This window comes from Hyperolius riggenbachi, chromosome 12 (genome assembly GCF_040937935.1).
Source record: "Hyperolius riggenbachi isolate aHypRig1 chromosome 12, aHypRig1.pri, whole genome shotgun sequence".
NCBI lineage: Eukaryota > Metazoa > Chordata > Amphibia > Anura > Hyperoliidae > Hyperolius > Hyperolius riggenbachi.
Window position 1 is genome coordinate 178,204,661 of NC_090657.1, and position 25,800 is coordinate 178,230,460.

General features: G+C 46.3%; 1 protein-coding gene across 2 annotated transcripts in view; it reads left to right on the forward strand.

Moving 5' to 3' along the window:
- Positions 1-25,800, forward strand: part of PDYN (prodynorphin) — a 189,120-nt gene that overhangs the window by 39,283 nt on the left and 124,037 nt on the right. For both annotated transcript variants that reach the window (XM_068263827.1, XM_068263828.1), the window contains exon 2: positions 15,264-15,346. The gene's annotated coding sequence lies outside the window, so the exon portion shown is untranslated. The remainder of the gene's footprint in view (positions 1-15,263; positions 15,347-25,800) is intronic.

A 25,800-nucleotide genomic window follows, 5' to 3' on the forward strand; every position in this document is an offset into this window, starting at 1 on the left:
TCCCTGCACCATACAATTTTCTGTTAGATTTTCTGTTATGCTGGGCATACACAGGTCGATCCGGCAGCCGATTAGCCGCCGGATGGACTCCCGCCGCGTCCCCGCACGTCACGCGTACGCCCGGATCGATTCCCGCTCGTCCCTGCCAGCGCTTATCTTCCGCTCGATTCGCTGCTATTGTCCGCCAACGGGTATCGAGCGCGGAATCGATCCCCACGGTCATCAGACACGTCGGATATTCTCAATCGAGCTATCAGCGGCTCGATTGATAAGCCTGCATCGAGCCGTGTATGCCCAGCATTAGATTTACCTGCCAGATAGATAATCTCCAACATGTTGGAAATTATCTATCTAACCATCTATCTGACTAGCAATTAAGCATTGTTCTAGTGTTCTCCCCAGGCTCTTTTAGGAGGGTGCTCCAGCCGACTATTTTTGGTGACCACCCGGCTGTTATCTGCTCACCTCCTCCTCTGCTGTGAGCAGAAAAGCACCAGCCCTGCATTCTATCATCTCATCCCACCTGGCTATTTTTTCGTGCCACCCGGCTACTTTTTCATACCACCCAGCTGGAAAAAATTCTGGGGAGAACACTGTTCTACTCAGCAGGCGATAACCAGAAGACAATGCACCAGAGATAATGACCAGTCTAAAAGGAAAATAATCTAGCAGAAAATCTAACAGAAAATTGTATGGTGTATTCCCAGCATAAGGGAAATGGCAATACAAAATAAGAGAAATTGACCCTTACTCAATTTACTTTTTCGCTTAAAGCGGAACTGAAGAAATTTTTTTGGCCACAATTTGATCATTTAGGTTTGTACCTTTAAGGCTCACATACCTCTGCGCAGTCTATGTATCTTTTTTTTATGGCTCTCCCGGTCCCGAATTCCTGCCGTTAAAATCATCGACTTACAAGTCGATGCTGAGATCAGGCAGAAGAGCCTGTGCTCTTCTGCCTGCGTGACCTCTATTCCTTGCCTCAGTCCAAGTCTCCGCCCTTACTCCGCCCCTTCTCTGCCCCACCACGGCCACTCCATGCTCATTCATTCAGCGCAGCGTGGACGCTGCTTTTTGTCAACAGAACGAGCAGGAGAGTGGCTGTCTGATTAATGATTTTCTTTACTTGCCCAATCTTGTTTGTCAGAGACAGTCACTGCTGCCGGGGCTTTTAGGGAACGAGCAGGATGACATTTCTAAGTGCACGAGAGGACAAACGGAGCATGTGCATTGCTGGAGTCCTCTCATGCACGTTATCAGGAGCAAGTGAACGCGTACTAATGATGCACAATGACCCGGAAGCACTTGGGTATCGCGGCCATCTTGCCTGGATCACGGAAGCCTAGAAAAAATTAAAAATGCCGTGATCGCGGCGGCGGGAATCGGGAAAAATTAAATGGACATATATAGGGAAACAAGAAGAAGCTGGTCGTATGTTTTTTATTAATATTTCAAACAATATTTCAGTTCCGCTTTAAGTTTTTTGCAGAGGAGATACTTTTTCATCTCCTGTTTAACATAATGTTGTTTTACAAGATAATTTTATATATGCGCATTGGTTTTAGTGCTGTTAACTATTAAAGCTGGTTTTACACATGAGAGAGCAGAGCCAGGACATCTTCCAGCACCCAAGGCACTATGATATGCTGTTTTCCTTGAGTTAAAGTTGTCAGTGTGGTGAAAGGAAGATAAAAGTATTTGGACTGTTTTTTTTTTTTCTTGAACCCTGAGCGCTGGATGTTTGGCATGGTAACATAATGGCTCGGCGCTCTGCTAGTTAAGTAGGTGAAAAAGTGCTGTCAAAATCAGAGTATTTTCTGGCTAGCTGGTGGCTTAAAGAGTGCCTGAGGTGGGCTCATGAAATAATAATAAAAAATAGGCTACATGATCGGGGGGGGGGGGGGAGGGGGCTGAGTAAATCAGGTAGCCTTCAAAACCGCCGCTCCCTGCCGCTCCTGAGGGCTGCACTGGCCCACTTTCACTTTCGTGACCTCTGGGTCGAGACGCTGGAATGAGAGATCCATTCTCTCATTCACAGCGTACAGGGAGGCGGAGGAGCTGCAGGGGGCGTGGCCAGGGAGAGAGAGCTGCCCAATGCAGCTCTGGAAACCCAGCAGGAGCGTTCCTGGTGGGCATTTTAAATGGGGAATCCCTCTCCCCTATGTTTACCTCTGAGATGGCGACAAATATTGTCGCTAATCTCACCGGGCTATATCGCGGAGGTGGGGATCTAGAGAGCGGTGGTTGGGGGGACCCAGAGGCATGTCACGAGGCACAGAACATGCCTCTGTGTCCCATCTGCCCCCCATGGAACCACCTCGGGTTCTCTTTTAAAGGCATTTTTTCCATTAGATGTGAAAATATTACTTAGGAGAAAACATTTATTAACCACTTAATGACAAGTAGACTTATAAAAACGTCCTGCTAGAGCCTCTTAACGGCACCAGGACGTTTTTATAAGTCATACAGTGCTGTTGCCGCTGTGCGCGTGTGCGCTTTCCCGCGAGCTTGCATGTGAAATTAGTGGGAAAAAAATCCATAGAAAAAATACACCTTTATTTCCAAATACTATATTGTCACCATACTTTGTACTAGGGACATAATTAAAATCTTGTAATAACCAGGACAAATAGGCAGATAAAATGTGTGGGTTTTATGCACAGTAGCAGTGTTTATAGTAAAACTATAGGGGATGACATTGGAGAAATAGTGTATTTTTTCATTTTTTTCCTTGTTTCCCTTTAAAATGCATACAAAATAAAGTAATTACTAAATAACAAATATCAACCCCAAAAAACCTAATGGTGGTGAAAAAAACAAGCTATAGATCACTCCATTGTGATGAGCACTGAAAGGTGAAAATCGCTCTTGTCCGTTTTAGGCCCGGTTCACATTAGCGTTCGCTGTCCGGATTCGCCTGATCGGAACCGGACCGTATACTGTAGAAACGGAACGGACGTTCCGCATAGCAATGCAAAGTCTATGCGGCTGTTCACACGCGTCCGTTCCGTACAGAACGGAGCCGGATCGGATCCAGACTCCGGACACTTTTCCAACATGCTCTATTTTTTGGTCCGGCGCACCCGGACCGGAGCCTGACTGCACCATCCGTGCATAGAAACCAATGGGAAACGGAAAGCACAGAACACACTGGCTATAAAAACCTGACTTTCTACCCCACTTCCTATGTGTTTTTTAGCGGCCATTTTGGATGGGGACACATGGGCCCAGCATTTCTTGTATTAAAACGTTTTTATTGAATTATGAAATTAACAAGAACAGAGTAACATATAACGGTACAGCAGCCAAATATAGCTACTTAAGGCATCAATGTACAGGTCAGGTTTATACAGAACAAAATGAGATAAAACAAGTAAGATCAACATCAGTAATGTCCTTAGAGAAGGGAAAACAGTTAATCAGTGCCTATTGGTAATTTTAACCCACTCTTTAAACCTGTGTCAATAATTAGAAATTTTAGCTGTCGTATCAAAGAGAAAGGGGAATAGAGGAAAAAAGAAAAGAGAGGAAAGGAAAAAAGGGGAGAGAAAAAGAGGAGGAAAAAATAAAAACATACAAAGAAGACAAAAACAAAAATCAAGAATCAACCCTTTGCAATACGATAAGACTAATAAGTCTGGAAGCTTTCCATAACTAGTCAAGCTTGAGATTTGGACCCCTAACAGTTAGTTGGAGGGTTAAGAAATAAGTGTTCTAGCCACCTCAGAGTCCCTGTACTCGTACCAAACTGCCCATTTGCTGGTGAATGCTTCGTTTCGATCATATGCGCTATAAAATAGATCTTCAAGCCTACAGATATCATTAAGTTCACTAAACACTTGGATGGGAGTCGGGACATTAGTGCTTTTCCAGTTTCGTGCTATTAATAGCTTAGCCACAATTAAGAGTGTGCTTGTTAAAGTTTTCTTTGCTTGGGAAATTTTTCCTGGAATGAGATTGAGGAGAGCAACTTCTGGAGTGAATGGGAGCTTTTCTAGATACAGGGACTCATTGATGGCATAAATCACTTTCCAAAATGGCTCCACTAACGGGCATTGCCACCAGATGTGTATATAGGAACCAACCTGTTGGAGACATCTCCAGCACGTGTCTGGTTCATTAGGTTTATATTTTGCAGTCTGTTGAGGGCATCTATACCATCTGGCAAATAACCTATAGTTACGCTCTTGGAATGATGCAGAAATTGTGGATTTGTGTAGAAGGGTGAAGATTTTCTCCCATTGTTCTCCTTCCAGAGGACGCCCCAGATCCGTGTCCCATTTATTGGTAATACATAGAAGCTGAGGGGTGCTCAAGAAGGAAGCCATTTCAGAGTAAAGCATAGATATTTTGTGATCTGTGGATACAGATGAGGAGCACAGGGATTCAAAAGCAGTGAGTTTTCTATGTATATTAATGTTAGGTTTAAGAGAGAAATAGAACGCTCTGATCTGCCTCCACAGTAGCCAATTAAAAACTGGCTTAGATTCCAAGTTTCCCAAGTCCGATCTATCCCTTATAGTGGTAGAGCTAGTTATGTGTCTGATCTGTGGCCAGAAGTCTCTATTCCAACCCAGAATGCTTTGAGCGTTCATGCCAGCGCCAAACTCTGGGTTGTCAAGTAAAGGTGAAAGGGGACTGGGAATTGAAGACAGGTTATATTTTTCCCGAATCTTATCCCACCCCCTTAAGACAACTTGAGGATTAATTGCTATCAGATGTTCTTTGGGTCTAGAGGGAGGAGGTATCCATAACAAGGCCCTTGGGTCAATATCTGAAAAAAGGGAATCCAGTATCACCCACTGCTTGCTTTGCCTACTCTGAAACCAATCCAGGACTCTTGTGAGGAGCACTGCGTGATAGTATGTTTGTATGTCAGGCAAGCCCAAGCCCCCTCCGACCTTTGGTCTACTTAGTAATTTGTGATTAATTCTGTGTGGCTTTTTATTCCAAATAAATTGTAGAAAGGATGTGTGTAGTTTTTTGAGAAATGCATTGGAAAGGCGTATGGGCAGGGCCTGCATCACATACAATAGTTTAGGCATGACATCCATTTTGATTACACAAATTCTGCTAGACCACGATAAATATAGGGAGCTCCATCTGGCTAAGTCATTGAGAATTTTTGCCACCAGGGGCGGATAGTTCAACTGAAAGAGGTCTGATAGGTCTTTGGATATGTACACTCCGAGATATTTTATATTGTCTCTTTGCCAACGAAATGGAAAATGAGCAGTTAGGTCCTGCACCACCTCCACAGGAATATTGATGTTAAGAACCTCTGTCTTGGATAGGTTGATTTTGAAGTTACTCATATGTCCATATTCACTCAATTCACTTATAATATTAGGGAAGGCGACACGCGGATTAGACACGTAGAGTAGGAGATCGTCTGCAAATAGGGCAAGCTTAGAGTGAGAATCCTTCCACTTAAACCCTTGGATGGATTGGTTGTTGCGGAGAGCCACTGCCAAGTACTCCATGCAAATGACATATAATAGAGGGGACAGGGGGCAACCCTGCCTAGTGCCATTGCGAACGGGGAAGGCATCCGACAGGATCCCATTAACCTTAACCCGAGCTGAGGGGTCCCTGTAGAGGGCCATCACTTTAGAGATAAATTTGGAGCCTAGGCCTATCTGGGAAAGAGCTCCCTCTAGAAATAGCCAATGGACCCTGTCGAATGCCTTCTCCGCGTCCACAGATACTACACATAGAGGGTGGCCTAATTTCTGGGCTTTGTGGATGATCGCTACTGTTTTAAGGGTGTTGTCCCTGGCCTCTCTCTTGACCACAAACCCAGTCTGGTCGTTGTGTATTACGTCAGGAAGAAGTAGCTTTAGTCTTTCTGCCAACATCTTAGAATATAGCTTTAGATCTAGATTAATAAGAGAGATTGGCCGATAGTTAGCGCAAATCGTTTTATCTTTATCAGGTTTTGGGATCACTGTAATGTGGGCAATAAGTGCCTGGGAGGGAAAAAATGAGTCTGAGGAAATGGAGTTAAATGCTGGGAGCATCACTGGTGTTAAATAGGAGCCTAATTTCTTATAAAATGATCCTGTGAAACCGTCAGGACCCGGGCTTTTCCCTGTTTTGGTTGCTTTAATGCAGGTTAGGAGCTCATGAGATGAGAATTCCTAATCCAGTTCTTCCATTGTGGCTTGGGATACTTGGGGGATTTGGTTTTTCTCTAAATATTCATGGATTTTATTCTTTAACATGGGAATTGGCATTTCATTGAATTTACCTTTTATGTTGTAGAGGGATTTATAATAAGACTTGAAGGCGTCAGCGATTTCTGAAGTTTTAAATGATTTGGAACCATCCTGATTAGCAATTGAGAAGATGGATGTAGTAGGGAGTCTAGGATTTAGGTATCTGGCCAGCAACCTGCCACATTTCCCCCCCTTTTCATAAATGATTCCTCTAAGTCTAGTTCTGTCAGAGAGGGATTTTTCATCTAGGATAGATAATAATCGGTGTCGGGCGTTGGAGAGTTCCAACTCGATCTCCGGGGTAGTTTTTAATTTAAGGGTGTTTTCTAGGTCCGAGATTTTAGCTAGTAGTTGAGAAATTTGCAGCCCTTTCTCTTTTTTTAGTCTGGTCCCATGTGATATTAAAATTCCCCGTAGTACACATTTAAGGGTTTCCCATTTGATGGGTGGAGCTGTACTGTCTCTCTCGTGATCTTTCTGGAAATTGGTTATGGCTTGTTTTAGATCTTGGAGACAAGTGGGGTCTTTAAGTAAGTTGTCATTCAATCTCCAGGATAAATTGGTGTGGGGGGATTTATTTAGTGAGATGGAACAGAGAACCGGGGCATGGTCAGACCAAAGTCTAATTCCAATGGTTGATTTGAGAACTTTATCTAACAGTGGTTGGGATAGGAAGATATAGTCTATGCGGCTATGGGATTTGTGGAAATGGGAATAGAATGTGTAATCTGATTCAGCGGGATTCATTACTCTCCATGAGTCGACTAGGGAGGCTGCTTGGAGTCTAAGACGGATATGTGAGAGAGAGGCCAGCGAAACTGAGGTTTTGCCCGAGGATGAATCTTTGGCCGGTACCATACAAAAATTGAAATCGCCACATAGGATAATATGACCCTTAGCAAAGTTAAGAAGCTTTGTGAGGTAGGCGGATAGTGTTTGGGTCTGGTTTAGGTTGGGCAGATATATGTTGCCAATCGTGTAGTAGGTAGAACCTATTTGTAGGTTGACAAATAAAAATCTGCCGTGTGTGTCTTTAAGCTCGTCCACAAATAGCGCGTTAAGGCTTTTATGCAGGCCAATGGATACACCTTTAGATTTCCCGTCTGGGTTGGAACAGTGGAACCATCTGTTAAACCATCTAGATTTCATAAGTGGAATTGAGTCAGATCTAAAATGAGTCTCTTGTAGGGCCAAAACAGAAGCTCTCTGCCTGTGGAAGTGGTACAGGACCTGTGACCTTTTCTGGGGGACATTTAGTCCATTAGCATTAAAAGATACTACAGTGAGGTCAGCCATCTCAGAAATAGTAGTGAAACAAGTGTAAACTTTAGATTAGGCAGACTTAAATGCATATAAAATAAAAGCAAAGGGTTTAAAAACAGTACAGACAGGACAAAAAAGAGAGACAAAAAACGTACAAACAATAAGGAGTTAGGTATCAACATACCTATCCACCTGTCTCCAAGTCGGTGACCAGCAATCTGCACTGTCACAAAGAGAGCGAGATTTATATCGCTCTGCTGTGTGACTCTGGTCGTCGAGAGGTGGAGACGCATGAGATGTGATCCATCCCCACTAGTGCTTCTGAGTGATAGCTTATCTACCTTAAAGAGAACCCGAGGTGTGTTTAAAGAATGTTATCTGCATACAGAGGCTGGATCTGCCTATAGAGCCCAGCCTCTGTTGCTATCCCAAACCCCACTAAGGTCCCCCTGCACTCTGCAATCCCTCATAAATCACAGCCGTGTTGTGAGGCTGTGTTTACATCTGTAGTGTCAGTCTCAGCTGCTCCCCCGCCTCTTGCATAGCTCTGGTCCCTGCCCCCGTCCCTTCCCTCCAATCAGCAGGGAGGGAAGGGATGCAGGCGGGGACTGGAGTTCTGCAGGAGGCGGGGAGAGCAGCAGACTGACACTATAGAGATAAACACAGCCAGCTCTGACAAGCTGTTTGTCAGCAGCGTGGCTGTGATTTATGAGGGATTGCAGAGAGCAGGGGGACCTTAGGGGGGTTTGGAATAGCAACAGAGGCTGGGCTGTATAGGCAGATCCAGCCTCTGTATGCAGATAATATTCTACAAACCCACCTCGGGTTCTCTTTAAGTAATCCGCCAAAGTGCAGAAGAGGCTTGAAAGCTTCAGGTCTAACTGTATAACAATGTGCAGATTGAGCTCTTCCTTTTATAAGTACATCCTAAGTTTATAACATGGACATAAATGTGTATGGGGTAAATGATCCCAAGTAGATCAATATGGCAATGTGTATATATATATTCAACTCTTCAGACCATTCAAATAACATAAAAAGAAAACAGAAAGCTCTGATTTTCCCCCCTCTGACTACTTTCGTCGAAACTGCGTGAAAGTAATGAGCTTAGGGAGTCTCCTTAAGGAACACAAGTGTCTGACCCCGTTTATGTCTGGGATATAATCAAACCCGATGAATCCGGGATTGTGTGGGTCACACACTCAAGTTCGCCCTTCAAAAAGCTTTGGTATGTGGCTCCACGCTCTATGAAGTCCGTCAAAGAGTGGGAACTTAAACTGAGGAGCTGGGTAATGAATAGGTGAGAGAGGTAGAAGGTGCCGTAGTAAACGGCTGGCAAGAAAATAAAAACAAACAGTATTTAGGGATCAGATGTGTAATCTTGCGCTTCAGGAATCTATGTGATGTGCAATCTTGCGCTGGAAGAAAATCCCATACATGCTGAATAAGCTGGGAGCACTCGGTGTGAGATGAGAAAGATTCATTAGATCAGCAAAAGATGGAATGAAAACAGAGTTCTACGTAATCTTGCATAGTTTAGGTTGCATGTTGTCTGGCTCTTCTGTTGTCGTTGCGTCTGACTACCGGTTCCCAACGGACTCTTGAAGGCCGGGAAGCAGGAGGTTGAAACAAAGGCCAATCAGCGATTTTGATAGAAGGTAGGTCAAATAAGGATCGGATTTTAGCGAGATCCTCTGGAGAGCGAAAAGTGAAAGATTTCCCTTCATGCTGGATATTTAGAGAGAATGGGTAACCCCATCTGTAGGGAATGTCTTTGTTACGTAGCTCGTCGAGCAATGGCCGAATAGCTTTCCTCAGCTGAAGGGTGAGATTAGAAAGGTCTGCCAGAAATTGGATTTTGGCACCATCAAAATCAATATCCCCTAGGGTGCGAGCGGCTTTCATAATGGCTTCTTTTTCTTTGTAATAGTGCACCCGGCAGATGATGTCCCTAGGCTTAGAGGGGTCTGCTTTAGGAGGGCCTAGGGTTCTGTGGGCCCTATCGATTTCGATTTTATGGTCAGGAGGGGCCCCCAAGACCTGTCTGAAAAGGCCTTCTAAAGTTGCCATGATGTCTGGGGGTCTTGTGGCTTCGGGAAGACCACGTACTCTAATTTTATTTCGCCTATGTCTGTTCTCCATATCGTCCATTTTGAGATAAATGGAGGAGATGTGATGAGAGTTATCATCAATAGATTCCTGCTGTTTATCAAGCCTCTCTTCAAGGGTGTCCTGGCGTTTTTCAACTGTTTCAACCCTTGAAACTATGTGGCTTACCTCCTGTCTGAAGTCTGTCATCTCTCTCTTGTATGCGGCCTCCATTCGTATGATGAGCCGCTCGAAATCGTGCTTTGTCGGGAGGGATCTTACATAATCATGGAGATCTACCTCCAAGTAGGATTCCGCTCCCTCCGAAGCGACTGGAGAGGTCGTGCCTGAGGTCTGATGGCGTACTTCCGAGAATCTCGGTGAGTGAGCGGGTGAGCCTGCTTGGCTAAGGGCTGGGCCTGGAGAGGCCTGTGCTGGAAGGTATCGTGGTGACGCATCTGCCGCTTTTTCCGTCTCTGACCCTCTGCGTTCTGATGCTTGTGGTCGAGTCTCCGCCGGATCTTTCTGCTGGGATTGGAACCGCTGAGCCTCCCCTTGGGTGTGTTGAGGAGAGTGGCCAGGAGATTTGGTTTGCCTCTGAGGCGGAGAGGCCTGTTGTCCTCGCGGGGCCGCCATGTTGTTTTCCTCCGCTTCGGCCAGCCTCCTCTCTAATGGTCTCAGGAAACGCAGGATGTGCGCGGAACTTCTTTTAGGAGAGGGTTTCTTGTTCTTCTTCCTCTTGGAAGGGCCCATGTAGGTAATGCTGGTTAGAAATCACGCTTTAGCTAGCTTTAATTCGGTGGGGAAACGGGAGCCTCGCTCGGCTGCCTCCTCACTCTTCCATGCGCAAGCCACGCCCCCCACATGGGCCCAGCATTTCTGGAGTGGAGCAGCAGTGACTTTGTGCTGGAGCTGTTTGGCAGTATGTCGGGAGGTGGAGGTGAGGCCCTACACAGCGGAGGACCTGATTCTACATGTGCACCTTCTGCTGACCTCCCAGACCTCAACAATATTTATATAGCTTGTATCTCTTTTACCAAACGGATCCGGATCGCAGCCGTATCAATACGTATGCAAACGGAATCCAGTCCAGTCATCCAGTCCGTTCTTTACAGAAACGCAAGTGTGAATGAGAGATAGGGTAAAAACCGCTTTGGGGTAAAGTGGTTAAATAATGACCATAAGGCAGTGCTCAGTTACGTTGCAGAGTAATTCTGCATGTCAACTCACTGCCCATACAATTCTATGGGCCTGTTCACAGTACTGCATTTTAATGGATCGTGGTATTCTCGGAGTATGAAATTTAGGCGCCCGTGGCTAATGGACTATTTGGGCGCCCTATAGGCGCTAATGCAAATATCAGCTATAACAGGGGTGTTTCTAGGTTACTGGGAGATCCGGGGCACCCCTGGGCACCAAGAGGGAAAGACGCCCGCCGCGGCATAAAATGGGTGTGGTCATGCTGTGAAAATTGGGCGTGGTCATAGGTGGGGCCAAATGTACATGAACATAGCAGTGGTGTAACCTACCTACCTCAGTATAGGTCCTCAGTATAGGTAGGTAGGTATGGTGCCTTCAGTATAGGTAGGTAGGTATGGGGCCTTCAGTATAGGTAGGTAAGAATGGGGCCTTCAGCATAGGTAGGTAGGTATGGGGTCCTCAGTATAGGTAGGTAGGTAGGTATGGGGCCTTCAGTATAGGTAGGTAGGTATGGGGTCCTCAGTATAGGTAGGTAGGTATGGGGCGTTCAGTATAGGTAGGTAGGTATGGTGTCCTCAGTATAGGTAGGTAGACATGGGGCTTTCAGTATAGGTAGGTAGATATGGGTTCCTGACTCCTCAGTATAGGTATTTAGGTAGGTATGGGGCTTTAAATATAGGTAGGTAGGTAGGTATGGGGTTCGCAGTATAGGTAGGTAGGTAGGTATGGGGCCAGTATAGGTAGGTAGGTATAGGGCTTTCAGCAACCGATTAAGTGTAAAAGGGCCTTAAGGTGGCCACACACACCATACAATTAAAAGATCCAATTTTTCACCAATTCAGTCATTTCAATCTGTTGTCCCGAAAAAAAAACGAGAGATTTTCTTTGTTTTCGATTGATAAATCCGATCGAATTTCCCAGTTTTTATTTTTTTCGATTTTTGGAGATTGGACATGTTGGAAATTTCAGACCACTTTATCAAGAATTGTATGGTGTGTGATCGATTATCAATTACTTCATGTACAGTTCCAATCATTTTTTATGAGCTTTCAATAATTTTATTCATGTTTGGGGAAAAATTGAACATAGGTGTGTGGTACATTGTTTAGATTTTTGAATTGTTACAATCAGTTGGAAAAATTGATTGCTATTCTTGAAAGATATTTAAAAAATTGTATGGTGTGTCTCCACCTTTAGGCATAGGGAGCGAGGCAGGTTCTGAGAGGCATAGGGAGGGGGGCAGGTTCTGAGAGGCATAGGGAGGGGGGCAGGTTCTGAGAGGCATAGGGAGGGGGGCAGGTTCTGAGAGGCATAGGTAGGGGGGCAGGTTCTGAGAGGCATAGGGAGGGGGCAGGTTCTGAGAGGCATAGGGAGGGGGCAGGTTTTGAGAGTCATAGGGAGGGGGCAGGTTCTGAGAGGCATAGGGAGGGGGGCAGGTTCTGAGAGGCATAGGGAGGGGGGCAGGTTCTGAGAGGAATAGGGAGGGGGGCAGGTTCTGAGAGGCATAGGGAGGGGGGCAGGTTCTGAGAGGCATAGGTAGGGGGGCAGGTTCTGAGAGGCATAGGGAGGGGGCAGGTTCTGAGAGGCATAGGGAGGGGGCAGGTTCTGAGAGTCATAGGGAGGGGGCAGGTTCTGAGAGGCATAGGGAGGGGGGCAGGTTCTGAGAGGCATAGGGAGGGGGGCAGGTTCTGAGAGGCATAGGGAGGGGGAGCAGGTTCTGAGAGGCATAGTGAGGGGGCAGGTTCTGAGAGGCATAGGGAGGGGGAGCAGGTTCTGAGAGGCATAGTGAGGGGGCAGGTTCTGAGAGGCATAGGGAGGGGGCAGGTTCTGAGAGGCATAGGGAGGGGGCAGGTTCTGAGAGGCATAGCGAGGGGGGGGCAGGTTCTGAGAGGCATAGGGAGGGGGCAGGTTCTGAGAGGCATAGGAAGTGGGGGCAGGTTCTGAGAGGCATAGGGAGGGGGGCAGGTTCTGAGAGGCATAGGGAGGGGGGGCAGGTTCTGAGAGGAATAGGGAGGGGGGCAGGTTCTGAGAGGCATAGGGAGGGGGGCAGGTTCTGAGAGGCATAGGGAGGGGGGCAGGTTCTGAGAGGCATAGCGAGGGGGGGGCAGGTTCTGAGAGTCATAGGAAGTGGGGGCAGGTTTTGAGAGGCATAGGGAGGGGGGCAGGTTCTGAGAGGCATAGGGAGGGGGCAGGTTCTGAGAGGCATAGGGAGGGGGGCAGGTTCTGAGAGGCATAGGGAGGGAGCAGGTTCTGAGAGGCATAGGGAGGGGGCAGGTTCTGAGAGGCATAGGGAGGGGGGCAGGTTCTGAGAGGCATAGCGAGGGGGGGGCAGGTTCTGAGAGGCATAGGAAGTGGGGGCAGGTTCTGAGAGGCATAGGGAGGGGGGCAGGTTCTGAGAGGCATAAGGAGGGGGCAGGTTCTGAGAGGCATAGGGAGGGGGGCAGGTTCTGAGAGGAATAGGGAGGGAGGGCAGGTTCTGAGAGGCATAGGGAGGGGGGCAGGTTCTGAGAGGCATAGGGAGGGGGGCAGGTTTTAAGAGGCATAGGGAGGGGGGCAGGTTCAGAGAGGCGTAGGGAGGGGGCAGGTTCAGAGAGGCGTAGGGAGGGGGCAGGTTCAGAGAGGCATAGGGAGGGGGGCAGGTTCTGAGTTGCATAGGGAGGGGGGCAGGTTCTGAGAGGCATAGGGAGGGGGGCAGGTTCTGAGAGGCATAGGGAGGGGGCAGGCAGTGGCGTAGCTAAGGAGCTGTGGGCCCCGATGCAAGTTTTACAATGGGGCTCCCCAGCACTCTATACATAACAACTGATACGACACACCAAAACTTGCCAATGGCTACTACAGTGTCAGAGGTGAAAGAAGGGGATGGGGAGCAGCTTGTTAATGATTACTGCTATCCATAGCACCTATAAAAGTGATTATTATGAGCACAGGACAAATAGAGTGCTAATACTGTAGTTGAGGGAGGGCCCTTTGGGGCCCCTCTGGCCCAAGGGCCCCGATGCGGTCGCTACCGCTGCACCCCCTATTGCTACGCCCCTGGGGGCAGGTTCTGAGAGGCATAGGGAGGGGGGCAGGTTCTGAGAGGCATAGCGAGGGGGGGGGGGCAGGTTCTGAGAGGCATAGGAAGTGGGGGCAGGTTCTGAGAGGCATAGGGAGGGGGGCAGGTTCTGAGAGGCATAAGGAGGGGGGGGGGCAGGTTCTGAGAGGAATAGGGAGGGGGGGCAGGTTCTGAGAGGCATAGGGAGGGGGGCAGGTTCTGAGAGGCATAAGGAGGGGGGCAGGTTCTGAGAGGCATAGGGAGGGGGGCAGGTTCAGAGAGGCGTAGGGAGGGGGCAGGTTCAGAGAGGCATAGGGAGGGGGGCAGGTTCTGAGAGGCATAGGGAGGGGGGCAGGTTCAGAGAGGCGTAGGGAGGGGGCAGGTTCAGAGAGGCGTAGGGAGGGGGCAGGTTCAGAGAGGCATAGGGAGGGGGGCAGGTTCTGAGAGGCATAGGGAGGGGGGCAGGTTCTGAGTTGCATAGGGAGGGGGGCAGGTTCTGAGAGGCATAGAGAGGGGGGGGGCAGGTTCTGAGAGGCATAGGGAGGGGGGCAGGTTCTGAGAGGCATAGGGAGGGGGGCAGGTTCAGAGAGGCGTAGGGAGGGGGCAGGTTCAGAGAGGCATAGGGAGGGGGCAGGTTCAGAGAGGCATAGGGAGGGGGGCAGGTTCTGAGAGGCATAGGGAGGGGGGCAGGTTCTGAGTTGCATAGGGAGGGGGGCAGGTTCTGAGAGGCATAGAGAGGGGGGGGGCAGGTTCTGAGAGGCATAGGGAGGGGGGCAGGTTCTGAGTGAGAGTAGGGTTAGGTTAAGTTGTAGTAAAATATTGTTAATGAATACAGATATTTTATTACGATGATTTACACTATTTACACTTTAAAAATGAAGAGTATCTGTAGATATTAACAATATTTTTATTAACAAAAATGGGCGCCCATTTTTCCTTGCGCCCCTTTTTCATACACGCGTTATTCTAACTCACTGCATGCAGGCTTTGTATTAAAGTCTATGTCCAGTCTGCCCATTGCACTTCACACTAATTATAATCTGTCATCTGACCACTGTGAACCTAGCCTTTATAATTAAAAGAAGAACATCCCCTGTTCTCACATTATTATTATTTCTCACCCTCTGCCAGGGTGTAGCTTTGTTGTGCCCAGTGCCTGATGCTTGACTTTGTTGTGTACTCCATAGGATTTGATTCAGGTGATCACCCTATCAGATCCTCATAAAGCAGGTTGAGGTGTGCTTGAGTAAGAATTTAACAGGCACTGGCATGGAATGGCCATCCTACTCATAGTGATGCTGCTTTCAAAATAAATAACAGTGGTCCCTTATTTTATTTTTTATTGCTTTCCAGATCCGTTTATATCTACAGAATATGTGTAATAAAAAAATAAATAAAAAAAAACAAACATTCTTTCGACCCTAACAATTAACTTCTCTTTTTAAATCTCATTTGCACAGGTCATTTGGTCTGATATGGTGCTGCTTGTTGTCTCAACAATCTCACTGTCCCTGGAGCTAGAGGCCATGACAGTGGAAGTGAGGTACCAGAAGTCCTAATTTTATGGGGAAAAATGCATATACAGTAAAACTGAATATAAATGAGCTTATTTGGACTTTTATGCAAGAGTTTTTCTTTCCTCTGTCTTCATTTGCATAACTGTTAAATGACAACTGAAATGAGAGGGATATGGAGGCTGCCATATTTAATTCCTTTTAATCAATACCAGTTGCCTGGCTATCCTGCTGCTCCTCTGCCTCTAATATTTTTAGCCATAGACCCTGAACAAGCATACAGCATATCAGGCGTTCCTGACATTATTGTCAGATCTGACAAGATTAGCTGCATGCTTGTTTCAGATGAGTGATTCAGACACTACTGCAGCCAAATAAATCAGCCGAACATCCAGGCAACTGGTATGGTCTAAAAGGAAACAAATATGGCAGCCTACATATACCTCTTATTTTAGGTTTCTTTGAAATAGGAACTGTAGTGCAAATAATGTAATAAATACAATCTTATTTTATAATAATACTAATTTATAAATTATTTAGTGTATGCCCATTGTAAAATCTTTCCTCTCCTTGATACATAGTCTGAAATTTATCACAGTAGGTGATGTTTTTAATCCTGTCAGGTGCAGCTCTGCGGAATGTTTGTTTCTGAGAATTCTGAAGCCAGGGAAAATAATGCCTGTTCTCCTAGAATGTTCTGGGAAGGGAATTCTGCATAGCTAAACAGCCTAGTAGGCTAAGCATCACTGGGAGGGCGGGGCTATATATCAATAAACATCTTTAACTAAGGGTTTTTTATTCATTAACTGCCTGCCGACTGCTCCACGCCAATTGGCGTAGTTGCGGCGGCCACCCCAGGACTGCTCAACACTGATTAGAGTGACTGGGGCGGGGTTTTGCAGGAGATCGCGCACACCGATGCACGCATATCTCCGCTTGAATGAAGGAGCGATCACCGCTAGGAGACTGTTAGACGGCGAAAGCACCGTCTATTTACACTGTACAGTGCTGCGATCTACGGCAGCGCTGTGCTGGGGACAGCCGTGTTACTCGGCTGTCCCCTGGGAGGCACAAGAGCGATTGGCTGTCATAGGCTGATGTATTAAAAAAAAATAAATGAAAAAATAAAAAAATAAACAGGTCGGCAGGGATCAGAGCCCACCAACAGAAAGCTCTGTTGGTGGGCAGAAAAGGGGGAGGGGGATCACTTGTGTGCTGAGTTGTACGGCCACTGCAGTGAGGCCTTAAAGCTGCAGTGGCCTAAATTGTAAAAAATAGCCTTGTCACTAGGGGGGTGTAAGCCTGCGGTCCTCAAGTGGTTTTAGGCTGCATTTCCACTTGTGCGGTGCGAATCGCTGCGGTAAAAATTCGCATGTGGATGCGAATTTCGCATGAATGACGATGTATGCGAATTTAACCATGGCAGTGCTGGTGTGCTTTTCCATTGTTTCTATGCGAATTTTCATGCGAATTCGCATAAAATTCGCATACCCAAACCTCATGCGAATTTCCTATTAAATACATTGTATGCGATTCGCATAGCGGTATGCGATATGCGAATTCTGATGGCTCTGCCATGCGAATTTTTTCTGCACAGAAAAACGCAAAGGAATCCTGACAAGTGGAAACAGTCCCATTCACTTGTATTGCTATGCGAATTTGCATGCGAAAAACGTATGCGAATTTGCGATAGTGGAAATGGGCCCAAAGTGGATCTGAACTCCTTGCACAGGACGGAAGGAAAACATAAAACAAATGCACCCTGTATGTATTTAGAGAGTTTAGCCTGTGTAATCCCCCCTCCTTTGTATCTAATCATTAGTTGTAATTTGATCCCTCCCCTATGTCACATGACTGCCTATGGCAGATAAGCAGATAAGGCCATTTGAAAGCAGGCTGGTAACAATATGTCTGATTCCATCACTCAGGAAGTAGAATTAGTGCAGATTTATTTTAGGATTTGTATCAGCTGTAATAAATACATGTTTTGTGTTTAAAGGTTATTATGCTGTTGTGTATCTTTTAGAGCAGAGAGGATGTTCTGAGTTCAAGTCCACTTTTAGATACCTGACAATTTTGACACATTAGCTGTGTCGCTATTGATTCAGCAATAACTTATTATTACATATGCCATCAAAGTGATACATATATTTCCTGTATGATACAGGAAATCTAGGCTTTTCTAAGTAATATTTTTTTCTAAGTACAATATTGTTTAATTTCTCAGGCATTTTATTAAGGAAACTTAGCCATAAATGCAAAAATTACACATTTTTTCATGTTTTACCCATTTGACATGACAAATGCCAGTTTTAAAACATCTCAAAATACATTATTTGGCTTGTCCCGGTTAAAACGATACCAAACATGCCATATTACATCACTAATTCAGCATGTAGCGTACCATTATCGCCAGCCTGTGCGTCTGTAGGGATTGCATGCGATCGCTACAGACGCACAGTTTGGGGACCCCAGTGCTGTATAGGAGCATTGCTACGCAACAACATAGCGATGCATGTATACAGCGTTGGGTCCTCAAGCTGTCCCCCTAGTGATCACATCAGATTGCTATGGGTGGCAGCCATTACAGGTGTCCATAAATCTTAAAGGGAACCTTAAAGCCGATCCGAGATGAAAAACTAACTATAACAAGTAACTTGTCTATATACAGTATCTTATCTAAAGTTTAGATAGTTTACACAGCATATCTAGCTGCAGACAGCTTCAAAAGCTTATGATTATTCCTGTGATACAATAAGGGTAGCCATGTTCTGTTTGTCACATTGTCACAGGCGGAGGGCTGGAGATGCTATCAGCTTGCCTGTGTGTAAATTCAGTCCCCTCTCCTCTAGTGTTGTCCGGATCATGAACGATTCAGATCTTTGATCCGAATCTGTTTTGTGAGTCGAATTATCCGAATCATCAAAATGAGTGATTCGGATCGCAAAGGGGGCGGGGCCAGGAGTGACAAGCCCCCCTCTCAGCGGGCAGCGGGGTCCTGGAAGCAGAGCAGAGATGGATCGCTCTGTTGGAGGGGAGTCAGGGACAGGTAGATGAGAGAGAGGTGATATGGGTGCCACTGCCAGATATGTGTACAGCACACATACTGGCTATAATGTGCTGCTCATTATAGGCTGTCTGTTCCAGTTGTGCATAGTGAACAAATTGGAAGCTTTTGGCACAGCTCAGTAACGTTACAGGCAGCATGCTGGGCTAGGACAGGACAGGGCAGGCACTGTGATTGCTGTGCAATATGATCCTCCTGCACTGCTCTAAACAGCTGCACTTCACTTCTGAGAATGCTTTGGGGAATGGGAGTTGGGAGTATACAGATGAACATATAGGTGAAATATATGTAAGCATATGATAGCAGAATGTGGGTATTGTGTGCAAACAAACATTTCTGCTCCCTGCTCGTCCCTCCTCCCTTCTCTGTCTACTCCCTGCCCTCTGTCCATCTTCTCCCCTTCTCTGTGTGTCCACCCCCCTCCCCTTCTCTGCCCACTGCAGGAAAGACCTGTCCTGCTAGTCATGTCACCCCCGAATGCTTTCGTAGTAAAATGATCCGAGATTCGGATCTAGGATCCGGATCTTTTCAATGATCCGATTCGAATCATCCGGATCATTGAAAAGATCCGAACTTCGCATCTCTACTCTCCTCCTCCCCTCTGCCTCTGAAATCTTTGGCTAGTGGCCTCCTCCTCTTGCCCAGACTGAGCTCCCATAAGCCCTTGCTACAGTGCCAAGCACTGCCGTTTCTTGGGCCGTGTAGAGTGTACAACTGCCCTGAGCGCCGTTCAGGAGATTGGGGGGGGGGGGGGGGTTAATGAGGAGATTTACGCTACAGCTAGAAAGTATCAGACTGAGCAGAGCAGGAGACTCGAAGATGGGTGATCATGTGACCCATCTCCTCTGCTACCACATGGCACTAAGAGGAAGGGAAGTACCGCTCCAGCCCTTGAGGGGGAAAAGTATGCATCGGGACAGGTATTTGTGAAGCAGCTGCTGAGAGCTCTGCACAGGGGAAAGGGAGGATGTCAGCAGGGGAACAAACCGCTGCAGCAGAGAAAAATCATAAGGGTAATTTTCTTGTCTCCTGACCCTGCACTCTCACTTTCACCAGGTGAGCTTTTGTGGGGAAGAGTTTGCAAGAGGAAATGGATTGACAAATGAGAAATGTTTTTGTTTTGTTTTTGTAAATGCATTGCAACAGGCTGGGATGCTTTTTATGATGTCAGAGAGTACACAGGAGAGGAGAGATGGCTGAACTGACATTGTGGGTCTATTAGTTTGGTCTAGGAGGTCCCCCACAGCTATTGTGATGCAAGGGCATTCCTTTCTCTTGTAAGTCACTGATTCAGCTCAGTGGGGAGGTGCTTCCTTATGCACAGGGCTTACAGTCTGTAGTAGTGAGGAGGACTATGGGAGCGCACAGGCAGTGAGCTAGCTGGGAACATTTACTTTCACTTTGTTTGAACAGAGAGTGCAGCTGCATAATCTGATACCCTTTATAACTGTGCCAGCTTCTCCTTTTAACTGGTTTTAAGAAAGTGTTAACCCCTTGTGTACTTTTTCTCTGCTGCTCTCTATTATTATTTAGTATTTATATAGCGCCAACATCTTCCGCAGCGCTGTACAGAGATAATTGTCTTGTCACTTTACTGTCCCTCAGAGAAGCTCACAATCTAATCCCTCCCTTAGTCATATGTCTATGTATGTATCATGTAGTGCTACATGCTATCTCCTCTTTGTTACAGACCACCTTCCTTTTGCCTATCTCTGCTCCTTTACACCTGATTTCCAGCTTGTTTTCCTGGCAGATCGATTCTTCCAGGCTGTGCCCCTATTTTGATATGTTTCTAAATTGTCATGTAATGTGACAAAACTATCAACCTAATGGTTACACCGGAAGAGCAATATTGGTCAACCATGTACATGGACCTTACATCTTAGGAAGGGGCAGACGGTGAGGCCTTGGGTAGTGAAAAATACAAAACTGGCCTTGGCTGAGGGAGTCTGGGAGCCAGCAAGAGGCAAGTGGCATCACCACCTGTGGGGAGGGCATATTTTTTGACACTCACTCTGGGAGCGACCTAGAAACTGCACTGGTGCCAAGGCACAAACGGAGCTGTGGGCAAGGCTTGTTTAGTTTATAGGGAATAAAAGTATTAAAACAAAACAAAAAAAGTATTTGGCTTGAGGAATGCCCTATAAACTATATGAAAGGAACACAATTATGCAATGAGTAAAAGTTTATCTCGGATGCACTTTAACTGTGAAAAATAAAGAGTTTCACTTACCTGGGGCTTCTACCAGCACCCTGCAGCCGTCCTGTGCCCACGCTGTCACTCACTGATCCTCCATTCCCTCGCCACCAGCTAGTTTCGTTTTCACTGACTCGGAGTCGACGTATCCTTCCTCACGTTGCCGCCGGCGGTGGCGGCATCGTGGAGGACCAGTGCGGCACAAGACAGCTGCAGGGGGCTGGTAGAAGCCCCAGGTAAGTGAAACTCTTTATTTTTCACAGTTAAGGTTCCCTTTAAAGGATAACTGAAGTGAGAGGGATATGGAGGCTGCCATATTTATTTCCTTTTAAACAATAACAGTTGCCTGGCAGCCCTGCTGATGCCTTGCCTCTAATACACTTAGCCATGGACCCTGAACAAGCATGCAGCAGATCAGGTGTTTCTGACATTACTATTAGATCTGATGAAATTAGCTGCATGCTTGTTTCTGGTGTGATTCATGCACTACTGCAGCCAATCAGCAGGGCTGCCAGGAAACTGGCATTGTTTAAAAGGAAATAAAAATGGCAGCCTCAATATTCTACTCACTTCAGTTGTCCTTTAGGGCCAAGCATAGGTGACACAAGGGGTTAATTAGTCTAGTAGGGGTAACCACTTCACACGCCAAAAAAAAACCAAAACTTATTATTAAAAACACTTATATTTTTTTACGCAACACTGTCATTTTAACTTAAAGAAAATGACTGTGGCGGTGGTTTTTAGTGCTGGACGGGAGTCTCACGACTAGTAATCTTTAGAGTAGCTAATGTATACGTGAGACTCACGTCATTGAATGGGAAGTGGTTAAAAGATACCCGAAGTGACATGTGACATGATGAGATAGACATGTGTATGTACAGTGCCTAGCACCGTTGCTGCACCACCCGATCTCCCCTATCTATCTGGGGAGCGGGCGGGCATCGAGACAGCCGAGCAGAGCGAGGAGGCAGAGGTTTTGTGCCCCGGTAGGGGCTATCGCAGCCGGAGGGGCAGGAAGAGCACATGCGGCCGAGCATTGCTCACTGTTTGTGCTGCCTCCGAAGCTGCGCTGGAGAGATGCACCGGCGGCGCAGTGTCCTGCCGTTTATGAGGACTTATCCGGCCTGCCTCACCATCGCCCCATCCCCGGACCAGATATCCGCCTCAGTCCATCGCTTCACCGGCCCTCCCACGTGGTCCGCCAGGCTGCGCCCGTTGCCTGGGAGCCCAGGACGCCAGAGCGGAGCACGTGGCCTGATCTCCGTCGCCACCTCAGCCACTGCAGGAACGGAGTTGCACCATCGCTGATGCCGCCGCCTGCAGCGCTCCCACAGCTGCCACAGAAGAGGAATACCACCGCTCTTCCGGATGGTGCTTCAGCTGCCTGCTGCACCCTGCTTTGCCATCAGCCTGGCCGCAGCAGCTGGGGAGGGCTTCACCATCGGCTGGCCACCTCCGATCTCCACCACCGGCCTCCAGCCTGCTCGGCCACCCACGTGGAGCTCCTCTTCTCCAGGCCCTTCAGGCTGCCAGTGTGCCTCGCAGCATGCCTCCATCTGACGCACCCCAGGCTGGCATCGCCCCCAGGGCCCCCTGAAACACCTCAGGCTGGAATCACCAGACCCCCCCCTGGTCACACCTGGGGTGACGGAGATGGTGCTGCTCCCCTCACAGTGGAGCTGGCTGCCGCCCAGCATCTGGGCATCTGTGTCCTGCCACCACCAAAGGTAGACCTCCCTGGCCTGTCCACCACTGCTGCCCAGCCGGGGGGTCCCCGGGCCCCACATCCACCACCCTGGGGTGCCCCCGGGTACACCCTGGCCCCACAGGGCCCCCACTGTCTGCGCCCTCATTGCCCAGCCGGGCGGACTCAAAATCGACCCGCTGCTCCTCGGGCAACCTGGTCCGAGTGAACTCTGCTGTCCGCCTCCATCATGATGCCCCTCAGCTTTCTCAGTTGCTTTCTCAGTTTCTTTCTCTCTACTTTCGTGGACAAATCGGAGCACCTGTCTTGTTGGGAGCGTGTCACTGTGTAGCGTCCAGTGCCAAAAATGGCAGCGCTCATATCAGCTCTCAGGCTGCTCCTCCAGTCCCACTCTTTTCTGTTCCTGCTATCAATGTATGCTTTGCTATGTTTTGTATTACGTTAACTGTACGTGTATGCTGTAATGCTCTGCACTGCTTTTTATTTTTGCTTTTATTGTTTATACGTATGACCCATGCTTGACTGCATGTGATGCTGCACTCTGCTTAATTGCCCTATGTATGCTTGTCCCATGTCTATGTATGTGCCATGCTTAACTGTATGCTATTTCTTGTCTCTTCACCAACGACCCTGTATGTGCCAAAACCAATTCCGGGTACAATCCACCGTTGTACTTGGCGATAATAAATTCTGATTCTGATTCTGACATAACTATGCTGTGTTCATTTTTTTCCTTTCTCTGCCTGAAAGAGTTAAACATCAGGTATTTAAGTGGCAGTTCCTGTCTGAGTCAGGTCTGGATCAGACTACAATGTGACCCTCACTGATAAGAAATTACAACTATACTACACTTTCCCAGCAGAAAATGGCTTCTGAGAGCTGGATAGAGATAAAAAGGGTCAACAGTTCATAGATTTTTAGCTCTGGCAAGGAATGTGTCACTGAGCAAAAACAGTAAAACAGTAAAAACTTAAAAAGTAGATTTAATTATATAAACAAAAACCTTAAAAAGTCATTTTTAGGAGAAGGAGGATAGATACAATTGTTTATTTCATGAGTTTATTTTCACCTCGGGTGTACTTTAAGGGGAAAAATGCATGCAACCATTGATGGATTATGACATGGGGCCTTAGACACGGAAGATAGTGGCTTTGGCTCATCCTGATGGTCATCTTGGCAATCTGAGGTGGGAGATGGGACAGTGAATGTGGCAGTTGGGTCTTCTGACACATACATTTAAAATCACTGCAGCCAAAATTTTGGTGCAGGTTGAGACTTAAAGTCCAGAGTGGTGTTAATCCCATTACCCCTCCGAGTTGTATCAACATGGGTGGGAAACATAATTCAGGAACTGGCTATTACCGACAGCCATATTACCTCGTTTTACTTCTAATTTGAGCACAATGGGGCAGATTGGGAGGAAACTGAGAGACCCGAAGGCTTGCAATATGTCTATACAGCCTCAGCCACAAACTGTCCCCTTGGGGTTTGTGTCCCGATCCTTGCCAGGCAACAGTATATTTAAGTGTGTATGAGGTTTTAGGTTGGTCCTGGGGTAGTGTGGGGTCTCATCTTCTTCTTTTTTGAGGATTAACCACTTACTGTAGGGCAGTATATCTATGCCCTGGGAAACTTCATCTGAAGTCCCAGAGATGCAGAATGTCTTCTGCTGCGAGTGGCTGCAGGTACTTCTTGTCGCCCGTTAGAGGGGAGATCAATGAATGGGAATGCAGTTCCCATTCATTGATCTAAGTTCCCGTGTCAGTGATCGCCTGCAGCAATGAGATGCTTCAGTCATTGTAACTACGAAAGTAACACATCAACGCATTACTTCCTATTCGTGTACTTATAGTACGCTAATAGAAAATAATGCGCGAGGACATCTTGTGGCCAAATAGTAAAATTTTGATACAAAGACCCACACTTAAAATTTCTCCCATAGTACTAAAATATTTTTTTTTGCATAAAAAAAAATTTGACAACTAAAAAAAAATACATAAATAGTTACTTTAGGGCAGGCTTTCTCAACCAGGGTTCCTTGAGTAATCTGCAGGGATTCCTTGGCATTTTCCCACATCGTGGGGATGTATAATGGAGCTCACTATAATAGCTGGTACTGTAACAAGAAGCACTAAATTAGGGGCTTAGGAGGCAGTATAATGAGTGGCAGTGTAATAGGGGTAGTGAAATAAACAGCCACACCTACTTTTAAAGACCATGCCTCCTGCAAAATAAATGCGGGGGTTCCTCGAGATCAAAAAATTGTTTGCAGGGGTTCCTTGAGATCCAAAAGCTATTTGCAGGGTTCCTCCAGGGTAGAAAGGTTGATAAAGGCTGCTTTAGGGACTGAACTTTTTTAATATGTATATCAAGATGGTATATTACTGTTATTTTTTAATTTATGGGCTCTAACACGTACGCTTTATTGTATGCATGCGTATTTTTATTGCGTATTTACACGTACGCCATGCATTTTGATGTTTTTTGATTCTGGACATGCCCTGTCCCTATTGGTCGGCGCTCTGGCGGCCTTTGCAAGGCGATTGGAGCTTAGAAATAGATGTAGTTCCCCATCAGGTCATCCTTTGAATGGGAGTTTCTGGATTTAGGAACCCAGCTTGATTGGTCGGCAACAGGGCATCCAGGCCATTCTGATTGGTTCGTTTGTGAAGCAACCACAATAATGGCCGAAAACTGAGAAATAATGATTTTTTTTCCATGTTTTTCTTATTATTCCCATAAGGCCCAGTTCACATTTGCATTTTTGTACAGAACCAGCCATACGGATCCGTCCATCAGGATCAGGTAAAAACTGTCAGTTTTTACAGCCAGTGTGCTGTAAAATGTCAGTATTTGTTCCCATGTAGCTGCAAATCTTTCCGTTTCTGGTCAGCTGGGCAAAACGATCTAAGAAATTAGGCTACATTTTTTTTGTCAGAACGGGCAACAGATCCATACAAGCGGATGGATGTGAATAGATCCATTGGTTTAACCGGTTCAGCACCGCAGTCCGAAAATCTCATGCATGCTAAGAATTATTTTTTTCTAAATCTATTTTAACAGGAAGATTAAGAAAGAAATGAAAAAAAATCATTATTTCTCAGTTTTTGGCCATTATAGTTTGAAATTAATATACGCTAGCGTAATTAAAACTCATGTATTTTATTTGCCCATCTGTCCCGCTTATTACACCATTTAAACCATGTCCCTATCACAATTTATGGTGCCGATATTTCATTTAGAAGTAAAGGTGCATTTTTTCAATTTGCGTCCATCACTATTTATAAGCTTATAATTTTAAATAATATAATAACATATTCTCTTGACATGCATATTTAAAAAGTTCAGACCCTTGGGTAACTATTTATGTTGTTTTTGTTTTTTTTTAATTGTATTTTTTATTTTTATTTTTAATAAAAAAAAGTGTATGTGGGTAATTTTTGGTGTAGGAGAGAAACTGTTAATTTTAAATGTAAAATATATATATTTTTTAATTAAAAATGAATTGTGGTGC